This window comes from Lepus europaeus, chromosome 14 (assembly GCF_033115175.1).
Source record: "Lepus europaeus isolate LE1 chromosome 14, mLepTim1.pri, whole genome shotgun sequence".
Classification (NCBI taxonomy): domain Eukaryota; kingdom Metazoa; phylum Chordata; class Mammalia; order Lagomorpha; family Leporidae; genus Lepus; species Lepus europaeus.
Genome location: NC_084840.1, coordinates 29671001 through 29684157, shown reverse-complemented (window position 1 = coordinate 29684157; position 13157 = coordinate 29671001). Strand labels below are relative to the sequence as shown.

Genomic DNA, 13157 nt, shown 5'->3' with positions numbered 1-13157 from the left:
CAAGCTGAGCCACCGAAGTCCCTGTGCCATTCCTGGATGACAAACCCTCTCCTCCACCCTTCTCAGGCCTGCTCTCCCTTTGTCCGTTTCTTTGCATGGAGAGTGTAGTTTCCAGAAGCCAGTTGTGGTAGAAATGCCTGTATCAAATGAATCTGATACAGTATCATATGGTGCACCTTCCTCCCGACAACTCTGTCCCCTCATACCTTAAACTCATCACTCATTAGCATGAACTATTTAATAGAGTTGTAATAATGTGGAAGATCTTTCTGAAGGAATCATCTTCAGTGCTGATTGTGGGCAAAATTCCACCTTGAAACCAAACAACAAAGACTGGCTTCAAGAAAGCAGAAGTGGGCCTGGCCTCCCTCAGAACGCCTCATTACAGCATCTGGAAGAGCTCAGGGGCGGATCTAACGGGTCCCTGCACCTTTAGAAGCTGTCACCGCCGGAATTTCAGAGCTGCTTGGTCAGTAGGGTAGCATTTAGCATCTGCCAATTTGTGATGATCCATTACGACCACTAGAAAATTATTCTGACTACCACAGAAATACTGCTGTACTTGTTCTTAGAGGTATTACTTGAGATCTGCCAGTTAACTGAATCAAAACCTGTTAGCATATGATCAAATATTGAGAAATACCTGATTTGGAAAGGACTGACTGAAGCATTTTGTTTGATGGAGAAATGTATGCAGTAAGGTAACCATTTACTGTTATATAAAAAGATGTAAGGGGCCGGCACCGTGGCTCACTTGGCTAATCCTCTGCCTGCGGCACCGGCATCCCGGGTTCTAGTCCCGGTTGGGGCACTGGATTCTGTCCTGGTTGCTCCTCTTCCAGTCCAGCTCTCTGCTGTGGCCTGGGAAGGTAGTGGAGGATGGCTCAAGTGCTTGGGTCCTGCACCCACATGGGAGACCAGGAGAAAGCACCTGGCTCCTGGCTTCGGATCGGCACAGCACGCCGGCCGTGGCCACCATCTGGGGGGTGAATCAACGGAAAAAAGGAAGACTTCTCTCTCTCTCTCTCTCTCTCTCTCTCTCTCTCTCTCTCTAACTCTGCCTGTCAAAACATAAAAATAAAAAAAAATAAAAAGATGTGGGTACTACTGGTTGGGCAGATGATTTCGATCCAGCCTTGTTTGTGTTTGTTGTTTTTTTTTTTTTTTTTTTTTTTTTTTACTTTTGGACAGGCAGAGTGGACAGTGAGAGAGAGAGAGAGAGAGGTCTTCCTTTGCCGTTGGTTCACCTTCCAATGGCCGCCGCGGTAGGCGCACTGTGGCCGGCACACCGCGCTGATCCGAAGCCAAGAGCCAGGTGCTTCTCCTGGTCTCCCGTGGGGTGCAGGGCCCAAGCACTTGGGCCATCCTCCACTGCCTTCCCGGGCCACAGCAGAGAGCTGGCCTGGAAGAGGAGCAACCGGGACAGAATCCGGCACCCCGACCGGGACTAGAACCCGGTGTGCCGGCGCCGCTAGGCGGAGGATTAGCCTGTTGAGCCACAGCGCCAGCCCCAGCCTTGTTTTTTACAGCCTGAGAGGAGAAATGCTCTTTCAGCATACACGACTGAATTTGGCCCAATATTCTGTCCCTTGTCTTAGGTCACATTAATTGTAAATGAAAATCAGCACTGCTTATGGTCATCTATGTGATGACCAAATAATCCACTTTTACCAAAAACCATCACCCTCTGGTTTTTTAAGTTTTCAGGTTTTTAATGCTCTGTGGCACCTGAATTGGTACCCCACAAACCATCTTCATAGAGGAATGTAAGTTAATCCATGGTTCTGGTCACCATCTCTGGGAAAAGTACAGTTTTCTCTCTGGAGATGTATTTTTATGTAAAATATATTTTCACCCCTCTCCCTCCTCCACCTCACCAACTGATTCATCTTAAACACCCACTCCCAGAAGTAGCCCCTCTCCCATCATCTGACATTTGAATAGTTGGGTTAAGATCTGGCTGCTGAATTTTTGCCAAGATAGGTTCTTTATGTTATAATTGCATGCCTGAAGTCAGGGTGCTTATAAAAACTGACAAACCTAATAGATTTGAAGCAGCTCACTGAAGTTTCATTACCTCAGTAATCTGAACCTCTGACCTTCAGGATGTAGGTAATACAATCTGCTGTTATTTCCATTCATACCTTAGAAATTTTTCAGATAACTATTTGTGAGCACAAAGGTTAACTCTCAGAAGAGGGTCAGATCTGCAAACGCTTGTTGCATTATCATTTTCTTTGTGCAAACTGCTATCTTAAGTAAATTACCCAGCCATTTCTCTGTGAAAAGGCCACCTATTTTTGTTTCAACTTTAAATTGTTTTCCAGATTGGTGGGGAAACTTTGACACATAATCTAATATGCTAAAAGGCACAAAACTGAAGATGGAAACTACCTTGTAGGTGAAAAGCATCAGTAAATTTAGAAATAGTTGCTTCTTAAAGTTGCTTTTCAAAAACCCCAAAATTGTTCTTTAAAAACACATTGCTTACCAGAACCTTCCACATGTGTACCTCATTTTTGTAGCAAACTGTTTCTAGGAAACGTTTAGCGTCACATATTGACAGTGAGTTGGTGAACTTCAGAAGGGCCAAGTCTTAGCATTACATCATGAAGGTGTTGCAATATGGGGTGAAAGTGGCCCTGTACCTCACATCACCCCCTGGATACACAGGAACCATATTTTCTTTCTCTGTTCTCCATGCATCATTTTTTCCTGTATTATTTGAAAACCATATTTTTTCAACATTTAACAATCAGAAGATTCCGCAAAAAGATGATAGTTTATGAATTCCTTGACATATCAAATGATTGCATGAAATGATTCCCACATTTCTGGAAGGAAAAATCAGCTTGCAATGAGTGCAGTTGCCTCTTTGGACAGGTACCTCATCCCCATCTTCCTGGTCCCAATAGAGATATGAAGTTCTAACCTTGGCTTTGTGTGATAGATGGATAGAAAGATTCACATCAATAAAGTAGATTGAATATAGATTATGTTGGTGCTAAAAGAATCACTGGGGTAGGCATTTGGTGGGCTAAGACACTTGGTACACCTATATCCCACATTGGAGTCTGGGTTCAAGTCGGGCTCCACTTCCGATTCCAGCTTTCTGCTAATGTACACCCTGAGAGGCAGCTGCTGATGGTTCAAGTACTTGGGTTCCTGCCACCAATGTGGGAGACCTGGAATGAATTTCAGGCTCCGGGCCTCAGCCTGGCCCAGCCTCACTAGCATTTGAGTAATGAAACAGCAGAAGTATATATCTCCTCCTCCCACTTTAAATAAATAAAAATAAATAATATTTTTAAAAGTCACATATCTATAAGAAGAGATATATAACACTCTCACTTCAATAGTTATTCAGATAATCTTCAGAAAACCCCAAGAAAATAAAACCTATTACTTAGGGAAGATTACATTTAGTAAGTAACAGCTCCCAAACCCAAACTTAGGGCTTAAGCATCAGCTTTTCTGCTATTTCTCATGCATTTAGCCATAATGACTATTAACATTTCATCAAGAAAAATTTAGTAATGTCTTTCCCACTTTGCTCACTCTAAAGTAAAAACAAATAAGAAAATGCTCATGAGAAGGGAGTACAATATAGAGGCATCACATCCTCTGAGGCTGACTCACTAACAAGGTCTGTGATAACCAGAAAAATATAAGAAAACACTGATTACTTTAAAATTTACTGTATATGGGTGAAATGGTCATTTTTCCATTCAATTATTTATCGCAGTTGTCTATAATCCCACTAACCTAGTGTCATTTTACTTTTTACTTTTTGGGCTTCTTAATATGGGAAATACTAAGCCTTTTTACTGTAATATAAATTTAAAATATGATATCTCAAAAAATTTAAAAAGGGATGAAGGAAGGAGGGTGGGAGGAAGTCAGGGGAGAGGGAGGAAGGTAATATCAGTATGTTCTTAGAATTGTAGCTACACAGCACATTGAATCTGTTAAAAACTAATTAGAAATTAACAAAAAAGCACTGGAAGAGGTGGGACAGTGTTGGAAAAAAGGAAATGAAAATCATCCAAATGTGCTTCACTGGAGTCTGTCAAGAGCTTGCGCCATTCTTGGCAGTGCATCTCTTGTGTTGTAGAATCTTGTTTGCCTTTCCTCTTTTTCTCTCATCTTCACTCCTTTTCTCTTCCAAATGTCCTTATTCCTTCCTTCCTCCCACAAATATTTCTCACATGTTGTTTTGTTTTGTTTGACCTGGACACTGGAAATACAAATGACTTGACTGCTGCATTATAATATCTCAGTGAACTCACTGGAAAATTTATAAAGCATGAACTTGTCACTGGTAAGAGAGTAAGTTCAAATGTACAGATCTGTAAGTTCAAATGTACAGGATGTGCATTGTGCCTCATCCTGACACTACTCAGCAGCTTCCAGATTTTATAGCTAGAAGAAATCCTGACTTTGTCTGAATTTATTTTTTAGGTGGAAATACATATAAATTCCACCTCATTAAAAAAGCACCCACCTCTGTTGTCTTGCCTGGTTCCTCTGCTCTCTTACCCAACATCCACCTATCAAAGCAAATGCGCACAGACGTGACAACCTTTTCCACAACCTTCTCTCTCACTCACTTGTGCACCTGTTGTAATCCATGTGCTCCACCGATGTTGTCCTCTTCATATCATTAATTAAAGTATAATGACCCAGCCCTGTGCTCTCTTCTCAAACCACCCTGTTTCTTTGTTCACTGTGAATGATGGCTCATGGCCTGATGTGCTCCTCTGCTGTTCGTTACGCTCCTATTTCACCAACCAGTTCTTCTACTCCTCTCTAAATAAGGACATCAGAGTTATTTCCTGAGTCTTCTTTCATACCTCAGTTCTGTTGCTGATTCGATTCCATGGATTTTCATAGTTCCACGTTACTTCAAGTTTTCTATAACAAAACTGTGTGAAGCCATATGAAGAAATTATTTTAAAAATAAATTTGGGGGGGCCGGCGCCACAGCTCAATAGGCTAATCCTCCACCTGCGGCGCCGGCACACCGGGTTCTAGTCCCAGTCGGGGAGCTGGATTCTGTTCTGGCTCCTCCTCTTCCAGTCCAGCTCTCTGCTGTGGCCTGGGAAGGCAGTGGAGATGGCCCAAGTGCTGGGGCCCTGCACCCGCATGGGAGACCAGGAGGAAGCACCTGGCTTCTGCCTTCGGATCAATGCAGTGTGCTGGCCACAGCGCGCCAGCCACAGCGGCTATTGGGGGATGAACCAACAGAAAAGGAAGACCTTTCTCTCTGTCTCTCTCTCTCTCTCTCACTGTCCACTCTGCCTGTCAAAAAAAAATAAATAAATAAATAAAATAAATTTGGGGATAAGGAAGATTTAAATTAAATTCCCAGGTCCAATATTTTCTAGAACTATGACCTAAAACAAGCCACTTATACTCACTAAATCCCAGTTTCCCAGTGTGAAATATGGGAATAATAACTGTCCTAAAGTGTCATAATGAATGTTAAGTAAAATAATATGTGTTTAAATCCTCGTTTAGTATTGGTATAAGGTGTTCTTCTAAAATGGGTATGGCAAGTTCAACAGCATTCATCTTACAAAAGTTAAAAAAAATGGAAAGCTAAATTTAACAAACTATTAGGATATTATTCAGCATGACAAGTATATAAAAGCATGACAAGTAAGTCAAAGATACCTAAAAATGTATAGGAACTTACCTTGTGGAACAGCAGGCTAGCCCTTGCAACACTGGTATCCCATTTAGGAGTGCTGGTTTGAGACCTGGCTTCTCTGCTTCCAGTCCAACTTTTTGCTAAGGCACCTGAGAAGGCAGTGAAAGAGGGCCCAAGTACTTGGACTCCTGCCACCCATGTGGGAGACCCAAGATGGAGTTCCTGGCTCGGGCTGCAGTCTGGCCCTGCTCTGGCTGGTATGGCCATTTAGGCAGAGAACTGGCGGGTGAAAGTCTCTGTCGCTCTGCCTTTCAAATTAATTAATCTTTTTTAAGATTTATTTATTTATTTATTTATTTGAAAGGCAGAGTGACAGAGGAGAGGCAGAAAGAGAGAGAGAGGTCTTTGATCCGATGCTTCACTCCTCAACTGGCTGCAACGGCCAGAGCTGCACCAATCTGAAGCCAGGAGCCAAGAGCTTCTTGGAGGTCTCCCATGCAGGTGCAGGGGCCCAAGGACTTGGGCCATCTTCTAATGCTTCTCCAGGCCATAAGGGAGAACTGGATTAGAAGTGGATCAGCCAGGTCTTGACTGATGCCCATATGGGATGCTTGCGCTTCATTCAGGCCAGGGTGTTAACCCACTGTGCTACAGCGCCAGCCCCAATTAATCTTTTTTTTTTAATAACCCCCTGACTTCTCAAAAGGTGGACTTTGGTATATACTTACTCATAAACATAGACACTACTACCTACTGGACAGTATCAATTCTCTCCCTTGTCCTGTTACTGATGGCCTTGTCCTTCAATCTAGAAATAATATTTGTTGGCCTCCCTTGTGAACAGTATGGCTGTGTGAAATTCCAAATTGTGATAACAGAACATGAAGATGTGAGTGTCTTTGAGGGGCTTAGCTCACACATTGGGTGTGTGCCTGTTTTTCCTTTCCCTCCCCTCATGGAGAATGTGGGTGTGGCCATGTTCTACATTAACTATTCAAGCATGAGTGACCTCCAAGTTCTCAGGAGAACTTGGGTTCTTGAATGAACACCTGGGCTGCAATCTGTTCCATTCACTTTGAAGCTATTATGTTAGATATAAATTAGCACTGATTTTATTTAAATCATTGCATTTTGGGGATTCTTGCTTACACAATTCCATATGAATTCACTTAAAAGACAGAAATTATCTTGCATTTGTAGCCAAATATAGAATGATCAATAATTGATGCTACTATTATGGATCTCCTCTAAATACAGTTTTCTCTGGCAGTCCACTGGTAGGAGCTGGAACACAATGAGAGATGAAGGTAGATAGGGATTTACAAAAGAGCAGTTAGTTATTAATGACTGATGCATAAACTCTAGAGAAGACACAAGATTTCTCCTTGGGAAAACTAAGGAGGCTGACTTGGATCACTGCCCCTTTCTTCGAGTAAGCAATATTACCCTCAGGCAGAGTAAAGGATGTTCTCGGGCAGTTTCGATCCGCTCAGGTTTTCTGGAACTGCTGGTTGATGCCGCAGAGCTCTACACCACAGAAACTGGAAAATTACACTCTAATTTGGAGAATCTGTGCGCAAGACCAACCTTTCTATCTTAATAGGGTCCTTCAGGTTTTACATTTGGAGAAAATTACCTCCCAATGAGCCTGTTAATGAGAGATGACTGAAGAATTCAGTACTAGACAAATTCCTATTGAATGGAAGAGTTTGCTGGAGTTGATCTAGATCAGGACAACAAACTTTTCTGCAAAGGGATGCATAGGAAATACTTTAGATTTTGCTCTGAAAAAAGCTACCCAACCTTACAATTGTGGTAAACATAAAGGAAAAGATAATTCTTAGATAAGCATGGTTGTGTTCCACTAAAATTTTATGTTTTTTAAATTTATTTGACAGGTAGAGCTATAGACAGTGGGAGAGAGAGAGAGAGACAGAGAGAAAGGTCTTCCTTCTGCTGGTTCACCCTGCAAATGTCCACTACTGACCAAACTGTGCCAATCCGAAGCCAGGAGCCAGGCACCTCATACCGGTCTCCCATGCAGGTGCAGGGGCCCAAGCACTTGGGCCATCCTCCCCTCCCCTCCTGGGCCACAGCAGAGGGCTGGACTGGAAGAGGAGCAACCGGGACTAGAACCTGGCTCCCATATGGGATGCTGGCGCCACAGGCGGAGAATTAACCAAGTGAGCCACAGCGCTGGCCTCCCACTAAAACTTTATTAAGAACAGCAAGATTTGATTTTCATATTTTAAAAAAATTTCCCCCAACCATTTAAAAATGGAGAAATTAGTCCTCACTCTGAGATTGTAAAAACTGGGTGATGGGCCAGATTTGACATGTCAAATGTTTGCTGACCTCTGAGCTTGATGCAAAAGATCTAGAGTATATAACTGACATTGAAAATAATCTCCAAAAAAGTTTATCCAAGAGTATGGAAGGAGCATAATCTAAGTGATGTTGCAGGAGAGCTTTCCACCCACCCATCTATTGCAGATCAAATGTTTGTGTCCCCTCAAAATCCGTGTGCTGAGCCTTTGACTCCCAGTGTAGCTGTACTGGACATGGAACCTCTCAGGAGGATATTAGGGTCAGAGGAGGTCAAAAAGGCCCGGGGGCCTTGATTCCAAAGGGAAGTGTCCTTGTAAGAAGAGGCACCAGAGCTCGCTCTTGATCTCTCCCCCTCCTTCTTCTCCCTCTCCCTCCTTTTCTCTCCCTTTCCCTCCCCCCCATTCCCTCGTCCCTTTGCAGAGAACAAGCCATATGAAGACCCAGCAAGGCAGATGTCTGTAATCCAGGGAGAGACCCCATACCTGAAAACAAATTTGCCAGCACTTTGATCATGGGCCTTGACCAACCTGCAGCCTCCAGACTATAAGACCTCAGTTTTATTACTCAAGCCACTTAGTCTGCAGTATTTTGTTATGGCAACCTGAGCAGACTAATATACCATCTACCAACTGTTTTAAGTTATTGAGCATCTGTTCAAAAAGAGAGAGGCATGTTCTACATTTAAGAATTTGCCCCAGCGTAGACCACATGTCTGACTAATGAATGAAGAACAACACCTAAAATAGTGTTTAACAGCAACACTCATGTCCACAAGGTATGACCTTCCTCATATGCTAGTTTCAGCAATACCTGCTCATATTTATGTGGTCCACAAAATGTGGTTACATGTAGCAAGTTGAGAATATCTGAGAAGGTATTTCCCAATACATGTATATTTACTACACATCCCATGAAATCTCCATCCTTCCCATTGCTTCAAATGCAAGCCAGTATTCACGCCTTAACTCCCCATTATATAACTAGCTCACATGTTCATGCTGTAAGTTCCACATTCACCTAGTTGAAACAAAACCATTTCAAACTCAAGAAGCCTCAAATGAAACAAGCTTGAAAATTTCCATTCCCATAACTCTTCCAATGTTTTCTATTGTATTTAATGGAATTTACCAGAAACCAAACACAAAAACCTGAACTATAACTGCATTTCTTATCCTGTTCTAAATTGATGTGGGTCATTTATGCACCTAAACTCCTCCAATCTAGTGGGCCTGCCCTCCCCTCAGGCATTGGAGTCCTCCCCCGAGTGGGAAAACTAGAGACAGAAATGACCAATTGTTCCTTGTCACCTCATTCCAAAAATGGCACAAACTGATCTCATGACCTCAGTCAGCTGCAAGAGGCCCTGACAATGCAGTGTAGCTAATTAACAAAGAAAAAACATTATTATTGGTGAGTTCTCAGAGTCTTTGCCACAGTGGTTACCTTTTGTAATATATTTTAAAATATAAGTGCTATTTTATGTTACTAATGCTATTTGTGGCTGGTGATGTCTTTATCTATTTTTCCTTGTTTTTTGATTTTATGTGTCCTACATAATTTCATATGCCGTTATTTTCCTTGCCTTTCTTACCTGCCATTTTCAGAGTTCGGTTTATAAATTATTATGATTGTTGTTATAAAAATTGTTTTGGTATAACTATTTTCTTTAAATAGTCTTAGTATTTATCATCAATTCTTAAATATTCCTATTCTTTTTTTTTTTTTCCCATTCTCTGTCCTGATTGTCTCTAATTTTGACTCTCACTGGTTTCCTCATCGTCATTTTTCTTTTCATTATTTTATTTTGGGCATTTTTAGCTCTGCTCCTTGTTGCCTTCAGTGCAGATTTTTATTCTACCATTGCTTTTTGAATTTCCTTGCTTCCCTGTCCTATTTAAGGTGGATCCCTGTACATCTCTGTCTTCACATGTTTGTTTGTTGTTTATGCTTCCAGACACCCATTTCAGAAAGGCTTCTTTTTCATTAAAACATTTCCCCTTTGTTGTTTTGGGAAGTACTTCTCAACATTCCATGAAACCTTCATTTCATTCTCGTAGAAGTAACACACACACATACTCATATACACACATCTGCTTGTGAAGGTGCTAGACAATGTTTCTATTATGCTATGGACAAGCTTTGTAGCATATTTTCCTCTTTTAGAAAATAGAAATACATGTAGACCCAGCTTTTCTTAATAGGTAGGGAAGATGAAATTTACTTACCTCCTCATTTCAGCTATTTCAGTTTTAATAGCCTTCCTCTCTCAGAGGTAAATTCAAGGTCAGAAGCTTTTAATTTTGTGCTGGTCTGTTGAACTAAGGATGTATCTTCTGTTTCTTAGATGGTTCAGTGACTTAGGAACAGCCCGTTGAAGTTTAAGGACTCTTATCTGAACAATGAAAAAGCATATTCCTATGCATGTGCTGGGCCAGAACTTTTCTCATGCAATGATTGGGAATACAAGGATACATGTGCTTCTGTTGTTTTCTTTTGGCCTGTAACATCCACAGGAATGAAGAAGTGTTGAAACAGGTGTTGGCAAAGAGCAGGGCAGGATAGGGCAGAGATCTGGCCCTTGTTGCCTGGAGGTACTGCCTGTCTCTGGTTACAAGAGCCTTGCTGTATGTCATATAGTAAGACGTAAACCATGGAACTGGATTATCATCTTTTCCTATGCTTTTGGGGACAGTTTGTTTTGTTCCACTTCAAAAAGGTTGGCATTCAGTGCATGATAAAGAATGTGCATCTGGAGATTGGTATGTGATATTTGTTCATCTTGAACTAGTAGTAAATCCTAATATATGTAGTGTAACTACATAGATATGTTAATTGGAACTTGATGGAAGAGATATTAGGCACATGTAATAATCCAAGAAAAATCCATTTATATTCATAAGTAGAATTTGAAAGCACTTCATTTATATTGAATCTTAAGGGCTTGACTTCCTAATCAGCCTGCTCACTTAAACTAAAATACAGCATAGACTTCAAGGCTAGTATACTTCCCATCATACTGCAGAAGCCACAATTAACGAGTAACAAAATTTTAAATCAGTAGAAAACAGTTCTCTTTTTTAACTTTTATTTAATAAATATAAATTTTGAAAGTACAACTTTTGGATTATAGCAGCTTTTCCCCCCCATAACCTCCCTCCCACTTGCAACCATCCCATCTCCCACTCCCTCTCATCTGTGTGGGTGCAAACTGTTGAATACAGTTCTCTTTTAAAAGACTTATTTATTTGAAAGGCAGAGTTACAGAGAAGAAGAGGCAGAGAGAGAGAGAGAGAGAGAGAGATTTTCCATCTGCTTGTTCGGTCCCAAAATGGGCTCAATGGCCGGAGCTGAGCTGATCCAAAGCCAGCAGCCAGTAGCTTCTTCCGGGTCTCCCATACAGGTGCAGGAACCCAAAGACTTGGTCTGTCTTCTACTGCTTTCCCAGGCTATCGTAGAGAGCTGGATTGGAAGTGGATTAGCTGGGACTCTAACCAGCACCTATATGGGATGCTGGCACTGCAGGCAGCAGCTTTACCTACTGTAACACAGCGCCAACCCCAGAAACAGTTCTAATGCTAGAAAGAACTTTTGCACAGAAAACAACAATGAATTTACTGTACTGAACTAACATTATCAATGAGGAAAATATTAAATGATGTGACTAGCTGTTCCTGCCAATAATATCTCATTTTTAAATGTGTTTATATTTTGTGATATCGGAGAAAGAAAATCTTAGTCTCCAGAGGTTTCCTAATTAATTCTTTTTTTAAAAGATTGTTATTTAGTTAATTGAGAGGTAGAGTTACAGACAGTGAGAGGGAGAGAAAGAAGGGGAGAGATCTTTCATCTGCTGGTTCACTCCCCAAATGGCCGCAATGGCTGGAACTGGGCCGATCCGAAGCCAGGACCCAGGAGCTTCCTCCAAGTCTCCTACGTGGGAGAAGGAGCCTAAGGATTTGGGCCATCTTCTACTGCTTTCCCAGGCCATAGCAGCAAGCCTGATTGGAAGAGAAACAGCCAGGATTAGAATCGGCACCCATATAGGATGCCAGCGCTGCAGGCAGTGGATTAACCTAATGCGTTACAGCACTGGCTCTCCAAATTAATTCTTAAAGTCTCCTGATACAAACTCTTCCAAATTTGCTAGGATCCTACCTCCTTTTAAGAATTGCTAGAAATAAAATGAAATAGTAATGTGCTTAGGAAAAAATGAAAATGAACACTTAGCATTTATGCTATGCCGGACCCTTAAAATCTTCATATAAAGGAGCATACCAGTCTATTTTATGTTGCTATAACCAAATACCTGAGATGGATACTTTCTAAAGGAATGAGGTTTATGAGCTTACCATATGCAGGCTGTTGGGACTCTGGTGAGGGTCTCCTGGCTATCCCACAGCATGGCAGATGGCATTATCACAGGATCACATGTAAGAGGGAAAGCTTACATGGAGGCAGGAAGCCAGAGTTATTCAGAGGTCAGCCTTGCACTTTTTATACCAAGCTGCTCTTTAGAAGCCAACCGAGTCCTATAATAACCGCATTATTGCTTTCAAAGGGCAGCTCCCCCAATGATTTACTTACCTTACACTAGCCCTGGTCTCTCAAAGGTTCTACCACTTCCTAATACTGCTGTGCTGGGGGACCAGGGCTCCAACACACGAATATTTGGGAGAAATACTCAAACCATAGCTAAACCATAGGACAGGGCCCTTAAAGTCATTAGTTTCCAAAACTGTAATATTTTATATGGCCATATATATACTGGGGTCTCCAATTTTACAGAAACAGCACTTCAATAGCCATAAGAGAATTGCCATCTTTCCCTCTTCATTCTCACAGAGTGCTACTAAGCTTTCCTTTTTAAATCTAAACATCTTTTTATTTGCTATTTATGTGTTTATTTCTTTGACAAGCAGGGAGTCAAAGAGCTTCCATCCTAAATTGCCACAGCAGTCAAAGCCTGCAGCCGGGAACTCAATCCAGACCTCCCATTTGGGTGGCAGGAACCCACTTACTTGAACTATCACTACTGCCTCCCAGGGTCTGCATCCAGTGGGAAGCTGGAGAGAGGAACAGAGCCTGGAATCATGCCCAGGCATTCCAACATGGCATGCAGTGTTTTAACTATCCTCTTAACTACTAGGTAAAACACCCATCCCTGCTGAGATGCTTC

General features: G+C 41.7%; 1 protein-coding gene across 1 annotated transcript in view; it reads left to right on the top strand.

The window, feature by feature from the left end:
* Positions 1-13157, top strand: part of USH2A (usherin) — an 855126-nt gene that overhangs the window by 613809 nt on the left and 228160 nt on the right. The gene's annotated exons all lie outside the window — the stretch shown is intronic.